The following is a 14,513-nucleotide window of genomic DNA, read 5'->3' on the forward strand; positions in this document are numbered from 1 at the left end:
TACAAGGTGCACCTGTGTAATTATCATGCTGTTTAATCTGCTTCTTGATATGCCACACCTGTCAGGTGGATGGATTATCTTGGCAAAGGAGAAATGCTCACTAACAGGGATGTAAGCACATTTCTGCACAAATGTTTTTAGAAATAAGCTTTTTGTGTGAATGGAACATTTCTGGGATCTATTTATTTCAGCTCATGAAACATGGGACCAACAATTGACATGTTGCGTTTATATTTTTGTCCGGTATATATTATTTTATAGTAATACAATTACTCAGAGAAAGAGATTTTGTTTAACAAGTAATATTTTCTTTCTCAAAAAGTAGGGGTCAAAATTATTGACACCCTTGACACATTTACAAACACATTTACAGGAAGAACTGTGCAGATACAAAGTTTATAATCCGGTAAATTATGTTTTTGTTTTTTTTACTGTGCAAATTGTTGGAAGTAATCATTGTGCATAGAGTTGGATGGTTTGTTATACTTTGAAATCAATGTTTTTTTGTTTTGTATACATTTTAAAGTGAAAAATCTGAGTCTCAGCGTAATTCAGTTACCGTGGAATTGCCCTTGTGTAATAAATCAGGTATCCTTAAAATGAAAATCCTGCTATAATTTGAAACCAAATTTAGATTCAAGAGCTTATCTGATACAAGTCATAAAATGGATTTATAATTATTTGCAGTTATCTTTTTATAAGAGTTTTTCATTCAGGGTTGCATTATGAATATTGCACCATTACAGTGCTTTTCTTACATTAAAACACAGTGGCAGTCAGACACTCTGCTCTCACGGCTCGGAGGATCACGAGAACAGATTGTCGCTCTGAGTAAATGGGGCCCTCTAAAGAAGAATCTCAAAGCCTCATAAAAAGTTAAGTGGAGGGGGCATCGATGGGACAGCCAAGGAGAAACAAAGACAGTCTGAAACAACAGGCCCGGAGCTCTTCAACATTCCACCACACATGCTTCTCTGAATGGTCAGTCACTCCATTGGAGCCGCCCCCTCTGGTACTGGTCCTCCATTTCCAGGAATGTAGCACCCACCTGGGTGATGCCACGGCTGCTGAAAAGCGCACGAAAAGCCACCACATCTTGGCAGTGGTTAGGAGCATTCCCTGAACAGTCCCTGAACTTCCTCTGCTACCTCTGGACACAGCATGCAGTCCTTGGTGTAATTCTTCCAAACAGATTAAACAAAAATCTGCATTATCTATCTATCTATCTATCTACAGTGGGGAAAAAAAGTATTTAGTCAGCCACCAATTGTGCAAGTTCTCCCACTTAAAAAGATGAGAGAGGCCTGTAATTTTCATCATAGGTACACATCAACTATGACAGACAAAATGAGAATTCTTTTTCCAGAAAATCACATTGTAGGATTTTTAATGAATTTATTTGCAAATGATGGTGGAAAATAAGTATTTGGTCAATAACAAAAGTTTCTCAATACTTTGTTATATACCCTTTGTTGGCAATGACACAGGTCAAACATTTTCTGTAAGTCTTCACAAGGTTTTCACACACTGTTGCTGGTATTTTGGCCCATTCCTCCATGCAGATCTCCTATAGAGCAGTGATGTTTTGGGGCTGTCGCTGGGCAACACGGACTTTCAACTCCCTCCAAAGATTTTCTATGGGGTTGAGATCTGGAGACTGGCTAGGCCACTCCAGGACCTTGAAATGCTTCTTACGAAGCCACTCCTTCGTTGCCCGGGCGGTGTGTTTGGGATCATTGTCATGCTGAAAGACCCAGCCACGTTTCATCTTCAATGCCCTTGCTGATGGAAGGAGGTTTTCACTCAAAATCTCACGATACATGGCCCCATTTATTCTTTCCTTTACACGGATCAGTCGTCCTGGTCCCTTTGCAGAAAAACAGCCCCAAAGCAAGATGTTTCCACCCCCATGCTTCACAGTAGGTATGGTGTTCTTTGGATGCAACTCAGCATTCTTTGTCCTCCAAACACGACGAGTTGAGTTTTTACCAAAAAGTTCTATTTTGGTTTCATCTGACCATATGACATTCTCCCAATCCTCTTCTGGATCATCCAAATGCACTCTAGCAAACTTCAGACGGGCCTGGACATGTACTGGCTTAAGCAAGGGGACACGTCTGGCACTGCAGGATTTGAGTCCCTGGCGGCGTAGTGTGTTACTGATGGTAGGCTTTGTTACTTTGGTCCCAGCTCTCTGCAGGTCATTCACTAGGTCCCCCCGTGTGGTTCTTGTGATCATTTTGACCCCACGGGGTGAGATCTTGCGTGGAGCCCCAGATCGAGGGAGATTATCAGTGGTCTTGTATGTCTTCCATTTCTTAATAATTGCTCCCACAGTTGATTTCTTCAAACCAAGCTGCTTACCTATTGCAGATTCAGTCTTCCCAGCCTGGTGCAGGTCTACAATTTTGTTTCTGGTGTCCTTTGACAGCTCTTTGGTCTTGGCCATAGTGGAGTTTGGAGTGTGACTGTTTGAGGTTGTGGACAGGTGTCTTTTATACTGATAACAAGTTCAAACAGGTGCCATTAATACAGGTAACGAGTGGAGGACAGAGGAGCCTCTTAAAGAAGAAGTTACAGGTCTGTGAGAGCCAGAAATCTTGCTTGTTTGTAGGTGACCAAATACTTATTTTCCACCATAATTTGCAAATAAATTCATAAAAAATCCTACAATGTGACTTTCTGGATTATTTTTTCTCAATTTGTCTGTCATAGTTGACGTGTACCTATGATGAAAATGACAGGCCTCTCTCATCTTTTTAAGTGGGAGAACTTGCACAATTGGTGGCTGACTAAATACTTTTTTTCCCCACTGTATCTATCTATCTATCTATCTATCTATCTATCTATCTATCTATCTATCTATCTATCTATCTATCTATCTATCTATCTATCTATCTATCTATCTATCTATCTATCTATCTATCTATCTATCTATCTATACTTTTCATCACGATCTTGCAACTCTGAAACTCAAAAAACACTTCGAAATAATTAATAATTAAATGTACAATATTTACAGAGTTCTCTGCCTAGGCTACCTCATACTGCCATGGCAACCACGGAATCTACCATGCTGATTTCTATCAGCCTGTTCTTATTTTGCAATCAGTTTGTTTCTTTAATTCTGAAATGCTGATGGTGATGGATAATTATGAACCAATAGAGGGAGAAAGATACAGGCTATATGATAATATGTGTGTGATCAGATCAAACATAATGGCCAGGAGGCATGGATCTGTATGTGGTCGTTAACCCTTCACTAACACATGGATGTGACTGAGGGAGAGAGTAGGGAACCGACAAACATCTGTACCTCTGTTGTGCCTCGCATATGCCACACATAGGCTTACTGGCACTATTCCAGGAGGCACCCCATCCCCAAGACAACTCAGACATAAGTGCCAGTGGGGACACGTATGCAACAGCGTCCCAGTGGGTTTCTTCAGACATCTTTGTGGTGGTTCTGCTCCTTGTTCTGCTGGTGCTGAGAGCAGTATGCTGGGTCGTCAGAAACAATAGAACCCAGAGGACTACGGCAAAGTACGAGAGGGATGACCTCATTGGATCAAAGTCTGGTAGCTATAGAGTCACAATGACATGGAGGCATTCTTTTTTAACATAGACCATATGTGTGCATGCATAGGTTAACAAAGTCTGTCTGATGTTTTGCAGGAAGCTGACTGAAATAGAGATCATCTCAGCAGGTGATGGACCAGAGAGAGACACCCAGGCCAAATGCACCCTGAAGATCAAGACTGATCAGAGGCATGCCACTCAGCTGGTGGAGATCCTTGTGGGGCGTGTCTGTCGCTAGGAGGGAGCTGGCCCAGGTAACCCACTGGCGCCCCTTACTTCAGTCACATTACCCACTGTGGTGTCACCCACTGATATGATGGCATCACCTGCATCTGCATCACTTCCTGTACCCACTGAGAACATGCCCAAAAACCAGAGTGTCCCAGCCCACTCCCCAGACACCTGTGCCCATGCCCAAGACAACAAGTCCCCATCCATACTACCTCAACACTCCTAACAGACCACAGCCATCAGAGAAGTTCTTCTCAGCTGAGGGGGAGGAGGATGAAGAAGATTAATCTGAATATGAGGATGAGGATGATGCTTCTGAGTAAACCAGCAACACCTACAGTGGCTTGAGAAAGTATTCACCCCCTTTGGCATTTTTTTCTATTTTGTTGCCGCACTACCTGGAATAAAAATGGATTTTTTGGGGGGTTGTATCATTTGATTTACACAACATACCTACCACTTTAAAGATGCAAAATATTTTTTCTTGTGAAACAAACAAGAAATAAGACAATAAAAACAGAAAACTTGAGCTTGCATAATTATTCACCCCCTTGTAGAGTCACCTTTTGCAGCAATTACAGCTGCAAGTCTCTTGGGGTATGTCTTTATAAGCTTGGCACATCTAGCCACTGGAATTTTTGCCCATTCTTCAAGGCAAAACTGCTCCAGCGCCTTAAATTAGATGGGTTCCACTGGTGTACAGCAATCTTTAAGTCATACCACAGATTCTCAATTGGATTGAGGTCTGAGCTTTGACTAGGCCATTCCAAGACATTTAAATGCTTCCCCTTAAACCACTCAAGTGTTGCTTTAGCAGTATGCTTAGGGTCATTGTCCTGCTAGAAGGTGAACGTCCGTCCCAGTCTCAAATCTCTGGAAGACTGGAACTGGTTTCCCTCAAGAATTTCCCTGTATTTAGTGCCATCCATCATTCCTTCAATTCTGACCAGTTTCCCAGTCCCTGCCGATGAAAAACATCCCCACAGCATGATGCTGCCACCACCATGCTTCACTGTAGGGATGGTGTTCTCGGGGTGATGAGAAGTGTTGGGTTTGCGCCAGACAGCATTTTCCTTGATGGCCAAAAAGCTCAATTTTAGTCTCATCTGTCCAGAGTACCTTCTTCCATATGTTTGGGGAGTCTCCCACATGCCTTTTGGCGAACACCAAACCTGTTTGCTTATTTTTTTCTTTAAGCAATGGCTTTTTTCTGGCCACTCTTCCGTAAAGCCCAGCTCTGTGGAGTGTACGGCTTAAAGTGGTCCTATGGACAGATACTCCAATCTCCGCTGTGGAGCTTTGCAGCTCCTTCAGGGTTATCTTTGGTCTCTTTGTTGCCTCTCTGATTAATGCCCTCCTTGCCTGGTCCGTGAGTTTTGGTGGGAGGCCCTCTCTTGGCAGGTTTGTTGTGGTGCCATATTCTTTCCATTTTTTAAATAATGGATTTAATGGTGCCCCGTGGGATGTTCAAAGTAACCCAACCCTGATCTGTACTTCTCCACAACTTTGTCCCTGACCTGTTTGGAGAGCTCCTTGGTCTTAATGGTGCCGCTTGCTTGGTGGTGCCCCTTGCTTAGTGGTGTTGCAGACTCTGGGGCCTTTCAGAACAGGTGTATATATACTGAGATCATGTGACAGATCATGTGACACTTAGATTGCACACAGGTTGTCTTTATTTAACTAATTATGTGACTTCTGAAGGTAATTGGTTGCACCAGATCTTATTTAGGGGCTTCATAGCAAAGGGGGTGAATACATATGCATGCACCACTTTTCCGTTATTTATTTTTTAGAATTTTTTTAAACAAGTTATTTTTTTCATTTCACTTCACCAATTTGGACTATTTTGTGTATGTCCATTACATGAAATCCAAAAAAAAAAAAAAAAATTTAAATTACAGGTTGTAATGCAACAAAATAGGAAAAACACCAAGGAGGATGAATACTTTTGCAAGGCACTGTATTAACCTGATTCATCTTGAGAGGCAGTCTCAGACCCAGTCAAACAAAGCTAAAGACCAATAAAATAAAATAAAATAAAAAAAGTATTATTACAAATTAATCTAAGTAATGGGATGATGCATTGAAACTTTTGGATATTGTAGTATTATTGAGAAGATGGATATAGGCTACCTCCTTGTAGCTTAGCTAATTGAAGTTGGAGGTAAACAATTGGTTACAGTTTTAATACCATACATCAAGCGCCTTGTTTTTATATTGGCACAGCTGCGCAAGGTCGATGGACACCGGCAGTCGTCTGATATTAGATGCCCTGTGGGACTGGAGACGCCTCTTGCATCTTGATCACCAGAGATGTCTGAGAGCTCCACATTCTACACAGCTCCACTCAACCGTCCTCCCTGCCATGCAGCCGGTGTCCCCTGTCACCAAAGCCATATTCATTGCTTTGTTTCTCTTCGCCATCCTGCTCATTCTATACGTCATCCTCTGGTATATATGCCGAGACGCCGACAATGACTACATCTAAACAAGCGAAGGTCACTTATCGAGATGACAGAACTGTCCAAGGTAAAGGAACGGTATTGATCGAACTGCTGCCATTTAAGCGGGGCATGTTATCGCATCAATTGCATTTGTTGGACAGTGGCATTTTGTGACATTCCTTTTAATATTTTTTTGTTTTTAGCCAACACATGTATGAATGATGCTACCGGACGTTTTCCATTGTGTGCTTAGGCTACTTGTTGAATGACAGCTGATGTTGCGTCTTCCAAATGAAATTGTAATGTATTAGCTCCCATATCAATTTGGTAAGTCAATCCTTTGACAGTTCACTATTCAGTTCGATATTTTGAATTGAATAATCTCTGTTTTATCCGATAAAAGGTCAGAAGAGGACAACAATAGACCATATGGGTTTATTCATAAAGATGACATTTTCTGTGTCAAAAAGATTGCCTTTGTGTTGTATTTCATCCCACTCTGTAAAATGTTGATAAGATAGCCTATATAACATTGAGTACATATAAGGTAGAGCTAGTCATGGTGTTCTGTCCCCCTACAGATGCAGCTCCATGGACAGGTGAGGATGACCCCACCCCACCCCAGGCCTACAGACCTATAGCATAGAAGAAGCCAACCATTGCCAGTGAGACAGTTGGGCTCAGTGGGCTCAGTGGCGAGGATTCGACAGACTTAGCAGTCAAACTGACACATGCTCAGACAGTGTGGTAAGATGTGCTTGGAGGCCACAGATAAGAGGAAGATGGCAGAGACCTGCCAAGTGTAAACAACCAGGGAAGAGGATGACTTCATAATCATCCTTCTCTTTGGTGGACTGTCCACCTAGAGGATGGCTCAGATTGGCCTTAGGATATAACCCGAATACATTGTTAAATATACTCTGTGTGCTGGTTACTACACCTGTCACATTGCTGTATGCTTTCCGTCTGTGATGGTGGTATTGTGATAATGAAATTGTAACATGTTGAGGTTAATGCTATCCTAGTTGTCTAATAAATGTTTTATTTGGCAAGTTATGCAGTAATTTCTGTCAGCCAATTCATTTGTTTCTGTAAAGATCCTATGGATCCTACAGATACCTCCTTCACATAGCTTGGGCTTATAAATACTAATGATGATGACACTACGTGAAGCACCTTTGTGTTATATTGCCTTGTATAAAGCCTTATAGACCTACATTCAAAGTACACACTTTTTTTTTGCTTTGAAACTGAACGTGTGGTCAAGGTGACTGTGTTACATATTCATCAGTACTTATTAATATGCATATACAGTATATAATATATTCCCAGAGCAGATGTCTGTATGTTTTAAGTATTCTACTGATGACTCTGCACAGATTAGTCATTTAACCCGCAGTTTTAACCTCTGGTGACCACCTATAGGTCTGTACTGTTCACAGAGACAGTGGGGTATGAAGAGGCTACATGCACCTTTTGAGGAGTCTCCTGGCTGGGTAGATTAAACCACTCAGTGTTGCAGCTCTCTACAGCTCTATGTTTCTAATGGGTTTTCTTCGGAGTATAAATGTACCTCTGGAAATTGACTCTGAAAATATGCTTCTCTCTGAGATCAGTGGCTAGCCCACACCTGCACAGAGCCATTAATAGACTTACCATGACACAGTTTCAGTCCGACCAGACTCCAGTTGATACATTTCACAGACTAAAGCTAACATTCAGCCTAGATTCAATCAACACCTGTAATAATAAATAATGTTTGTTTTGTTCACCAAGTCAACCTCTTTTATAACCCCTGATTATTTTGCAATAGTTTTATGATCACCCCTTTGCAAAACAAATTCATGCCTCCATAAGTTTGTTTGAAAGAACATACACTGAGTATACAAAACATTAAGAACACCTGCTCTTTCCATGATATAGACTGACCAGGTGAATCCAGGTGAAAGCTATGATCCCTTATTGATATCGCTTGTTAAATCCACTTCAACCAGTGCAGATGAAGGGGAGGAGACCGGTTAAAGAAGGATGTCTGAGCCTTGAGGCAATTGAGACATGGATTGTGTATGTGTGCAATTCAGAGGGTGAATGGGCAAGACAAAATATTTAAGTGCCTTTGAACGGGGTATGGTAGTAGGTGCCAGGCGCACCGGTTTGTGTCAAGAACTGCCACGCTGCTGGGTTTTTCAAGCTCAACAGTTTCCCTTGTGTATCAAGAATGGTCCACCACCCAAAGGACATCCAGCCAACTTGACACAACTGTTGGAAGCATTGGAGTCAACATTGGCCAGCATCCCTGTGTAACGCTTTCAACACCTTATAGAGTCCATGCCCCGACGAATTGAGGCTGTTCTGGGGGCAAAAGGGGGGAGGTTGTATTGCAATATTAGGAAGGTGTTCCTAATGTTTGGTATACTCAGTGTATATTTTAGTTGTAACACTGCTGCTCAACCACCTCTCAATTGAGCATGTGCCATGCAACACCACTAGATGGCGATATGAAGTGTTACCACTTTGATATGCACATAAAAATGTTTTCACCTACCCTGCCCTCTTACTAAAAGTTAATTACCTCATGGCACTGAACATTTATAGTCAACAGAAAATACTGCACACTACAATATACACTTCCAAGTATTTATTATAGTGACATTTAACCCATTGAGACCTGATGAAAGGTCAAACTTCTTATAATAGACACACTACGGAGCATTTATTCTAGTGTGCAGCACCTGCTCAAAACCGTTGGGTATGCAAATGTTCCACAATTTTTCAAGATAACTGCTTGAAATGTTTTGTTTTATTCCGATGTCACTTTTAGGGTTGGCCTGTTTCAACTCCCTCAGTCTATCCAAAATGCACAGCATTTTTCCAGCTTACATTTTTTCAGTCATGTCCATTACAGCTCCATCTAATTCAGAAAAAATGGAATCTTCTGAGGTGCCTTGAGTAGATATGGAACTCATTACCCTCTAGCTGTGTTATAGAGTGTAACGAAGATTAAATAAATACAGTAGAAGTCGGAAGTTTACATACATCTTAGCCAAATACATTTAAACTAAAAAATTCCCTGTCTTAGTTCAGTTAGGATCACCACTTTATTTTAAGAATGTGAAATGTCAGAATAATAGTAGAGATAATTATTTATTTCAGCTTTTAGTTCTTTCATCACATTCCCAGTGGGTCGGAAGTTTACATACACTCAATTAGGATTTGGTAGCATTGCCTTTCAATTGTTTAACTTGGGTCAAACGTTTCGGGTAGCCTTCCACAAGCTTCCCACAATAAGTTGGGTGAATTTTGGCCCATTCCTCCTGACAGAGCTGGTGTAACTGAGTCAGGTTTATAGGCCTCCTTGCTCGCACACACTTTTTCAGTTCTGCCCACAAATGTTCTATAGGATTGAGGTCAGGGCTTTGTGATGGCCACTCCAATACCTTGACTTTGTTGTCCTTAAGCCATTTTGCCACAACTTTGGAAGTATGCTTGGGGTCATTGTCTATTTGGAAGACCCATTTGCGACCAAGCATTAACTTCCTGACTGATGTCTTGATGTCTTGCTTCAATATATCCACATAATTTTCCTTCCTCATGATGCCATCTATTTTGTGAAGTACACCAGTCCCTCCTGCAGCAAAGCACCCCCACAGCATGATGCTGCCACCCCCGTGCTTCACGGTTGGGATGGTGTTCTTTGGCTTGCAAGCCACACCCTTTTTCCTCCAAACATAACGATGGTCATTATGGCCAAACAGTTCTATTTTTGTTTCATCAGAACAGAGTACATTTCTCCGAAAAGTACGATCTTTGTCCCCATGTGCAGTTGCAAACCATAGTCTGGCTTTTTTATGGTGGTTTTGGAGCAGTGTCTTCTTCCTTGCTGAGCGGCCTATCAGGTTATGTCGATATAGGACTCGTTTTACTGTGGATATAGATACTTTTGTACTTGTTTCCTCCAGCATCTTCACAAGGTCCTTTGCTGTTGTTCTGGGATTGATTTGCACTTTTCGCACAAAAGTACGTTCATCTCTAGGAGACAGAATGCGTCTCCTTCCTGAGCGGTATGACGGCTGCGTGGTCCCATGGTGTTTATACTTGCGTACAATTGTTTGTACAGATGAACGTGGTACCTTCAGGCGTTTGGAAATTGCTCCCAAGGATGAACCAGACTTGTGGAGGTCTACAATTCTTTTTCTGAGGTCTTGGCTGATTTATTTTGATTTTCCCATGATGTCAAGCAAAGAGGCACTGAGTTTGAAGGTAGGCCTTGAAATACATTCACAGGTACACCTCCAATTGACTCAAATGATGTCAATTAGCCTATCAGAAGCTTCTAAAGCCATGACATCATTTTCTGGAATTTTCCAAGCTGTTTAATGGCACAGTCAACTTCGTGTATGTAAACTTCTGACCCACTGGAATTGTGATACAGTGACTTATAAGTGAAATAATCTGTCTGTAAACAATTGTTGTAAAAATTACTTGTGTCATGCACAAAGTAGATGTCCTAACCGACTTGCCAAAACTATAGTTTGTTAACAAGAAATGTGTGGAGTGGTTGAAAAACGAGTTTTAATGACTCCAACCTAAGTGTATGTAAACTTCCAACTTCAACTGTACCTTTTGCAGTGTTGGGAGAATGACCACCTGGTGTGTGTTTGGCCTGGTATTTCTCCTATGTACTGTTTCACTGACGGACATGCCCAAGGCCAGAGAGGCAGCTGAGCACTTCCCACAGCACTGGGGCTCTCTGTCCAGGACACATGATAAAGACCACATACTGGTCTACTCTCACCAGGTTACATGAAAGGAGTAATAGTAACACTCTCCGTGCTGTGAGTCTGTAATAAGTGTGTCTAATTTTACCATGTTATATAATGGACTCAGCCCAGTGAGGAGACAGAGGAGATATACAGGCAGACAATCCTGCCGTTCTATTATCACTCAGGAACACTTCTCTACTAATTAATCCCAAACCGCCAGAGACAGATGACAGCTACACACACAGACACACACTCACACACACACACGGTTTGAGAGCTCAGGGAACAGAGGCACTGATGTGACAATACTGCCAAGGAAAGCAGAGCTAGCACCTCAGGGATGTGCCAGAATGACAGACTGGCTCACACACTCATAGACACATACACATGGACACACACGCACGCACACACACACACACACACACACACAATTGTCTGATTTTGATTTTGAATGTGGCTGTTATTTAGTTATTATATAACATCAGAGGAAACAAATGATTGAGTCCAACAATCAGTTTGGGAGCCAAAGCCCTGACTCACACAGCTGAGTTCACTAGGAACTTCAGCATTGATGAATAATTGTTACTAATTGCAATTCACTGATAATTAATAAGACAATACACTTGAATAGGCCCAGTCTCCATGGGGTGTAAGCACCAAGCACCCGACCAGCATGATGTGTAGAGAGCAGATGCTTGGCAGAGGGGGCTCATTCGTTCTTCTAGTTAATATTTAATTTGGGAGGGGCTGTGTTGAAATACAGGGTCAGTAGGGGAAGGTCCTGCTCTGGACTGACCAGGTGCAGAGCTACAGAACACCTCTCAGGCTCTGACAGAGGGATTGGACAGCTAGGGAGCTCTCTGGTCCACTCAGGCTACTGGTGGGTTTAGGCAGTGTCCACATGCTACTGAGGTGTCCCACCTGTTGTGTTCCACCTGTTCTGTTCCACCGGTTCCTGGGCCATATGGTGGAGTTGCTGTGGATCCCTCGCCTCAGGAGAAAGGTGACAACCAGAGGTCATTCCTTACTTTTATCAACTATTTGTTTGGAATTTGCCTAGCATCTTTACATATATTCTTAATTACTCAGTTATTATGCGACATTAATTAACAGTGCGGACCATGGCCCTTGGTCAGGGCAGGCCCAAGCCTTTTGAGGGCCCTAGGTGAGATTTGGTTGGGGGACCCCCCACCTCACAGGCAAAACATTTAAGTGGCCCCCTCTTGATGGGGCGTAGAGAACATTTTGCAATTGTATAACTAATTTCCTGCAATTCTACACATTTTGCCATGACTTATGCCATGCTAATATGATATCTGAGTGAGAGTGACTAACTAAATCAATGGGGGCCATGATTACTATAAGGTTTAGATAGCTGGCTAGACTAACTTATCAGTCAATTTTTATTTAGCTGACATGGCTAATTGAGTAACTGTTAGTGAATGACATAACAAGAGAAAAACTGCTGATGCACAACCAAATTTCGAAATGGCACCTTATGTATTCTACTTATACTTGCTCGCAACAGTAAATTCAGACTCCGACTGTGATGTTTTTGTCTTTATTTGTTTTTAGGTCGGAAGTCACTAATCCACCGCTTATTCCTTATGCCTAGGGCTGGCCCTGCCCTTGTTAATGGTTTCACTGCCCAAGCCTATGATTCCATCCCCTGCCTACCTCTGTCCTCCAGGCTCAGTAACTGGAATCTGTCCCTGCAGAGACACTGTAGAGCAGGGCCGGCTGGTTACTGCGCCCTGGGGTCAGGCTGCTCGCCATGGCATCTCACGCTTTTAGAGGACTCATTGGGGAGTTATATGGACTGTATATAGTTTGCATGGGGGAGTTTGTTTTTTGTATAGCTATATCACTTACTGCATATCAACATTTGGACACACATTTGTAATATTTAGGCACGACAGTGCAGTAACATTGACGACATTGTTTACGACAACACTAGTGTAATACAACACTCATGGTGGATCCATAGTACTACAGTTTATGGTAGTCAGTCAACCAGTGAACATTACATTGACATTTTAGTCATTTAGCAGACACTCTTATCCAGAGCAATTTACAGTTAGTGCATTCATCTTAAGAAAGCGAGGTGGGACAATCACATCACAGGCATAGAGAGTACATTTTTCCTCAATAAAGTAGCTATCAATAGAGTCAGAGATAGAGTGCAAGTGCTGGTAAAGGTGAGGAGGAGGATGAATTAAGAGACTGTTTGAAGAGGTAGGGTTTCAGATGTTTCCGGAAGATGGGCAGGGTATGTATATGTGAACCATGCAACACTTCTAGATAAACGACCATCAACTCGATTTGTGTCTGGACGTTAACTTATTATTCATATTGAGCATATGGAATATTACATCTGTCTCTACATTTGAAATAAAGTTTTTCCAACCAGTTGCACTTCTAAGTAGTTTTGTTGTAGGCCTGGGATACTATTTCCTACTTTGTTTATTTAGCAGTGTGAATGTTGACCTAGAGCTGAGGTGGTGTAAGTGTGGGGTGGAGGAGGAGGAGGAGGGGGGAGGGGACAGAAGGGCCAGGTGTGAGGGAGTCAAGACCCATCAGGAATAGTCAGGAGGTGCTGACTGTGGAAACTGTATGGTGTCACCTACCACACCTCCAGAGGTGAGCAGCAGAACCTATAGCTGCAGCTGTAGAAACATCCTGCCCAAGAGGAGACACTCTCAAGACAAAAGCCCTACTGAGGAGACAGCATCTACAAACAACAACACATCATCAAAAAAACGTCCTTTAACAGGCCAATGAGGCCATGCCTTTTTCCAGCAGTATCTCAGTGTTAGGTTTGTCCACTAGGAGGCGAGAGGGAGACATGTTTACAGTGCAGGTGTGGTCAGACTACGAAACAGGATGAATTCTCCAATGACCTCAATGCTATCAGATGCGCTTCCTTAATGAGAGGGATTGTAAAGTAAAGAAAATAATTGTGGCAGCGAACATGTTCTTTAGCTCTATAAAGTTGATTATTTATTGTTTATCATTTAAAATAATGACAGTGTTTGTGCATACTTGTATTGTGTATTAATAAGTGTGTGTATGCATAATGAAATAAATACGTAGTATGCCGTCGCTACCAAACTCAATAAGTTAGTGCAATATGACATGAGCTACAGAGTAGACTCCTTCAGTTACGACCTAGGATACGCTCTTGGTATACACATTTCAGCTGAATGCATTCAGTTGTACAACTGACTGGGTATCCCCCTTTCCCTTCCAATAACACAGCTGGACACCTGTCATTCTATAGAAGCTCCCCCTATGTAAAGTATATGTACCCAATACGCCACACACCACGTGACCATGCACCACTAACCAACAAGCTGCAGTCCATGAATTTTTGAAAGGTTCTTTCTAAAAAAAGAAAACTATCAACTTTGGCCCTAGCACAGCCACTCCAGTAACAATCAGAGAAGCTAAGCATCCATTTTGACCTAACACCCCTCCAGACTCCTATGAAAAGCTG

This window comes from Coregonus lavaretus (genome assembly GCF_964263955.1).
Source record: "Coregonus lavaretus genome assembly, chromosome: 15".
NCBI classification, from domain to species: Eukaryota; Metazoa; Chordata; class Actinopteri; order Salmoniformes; family Salmonidae; genus Coregonus; species Coregonus lavaretus.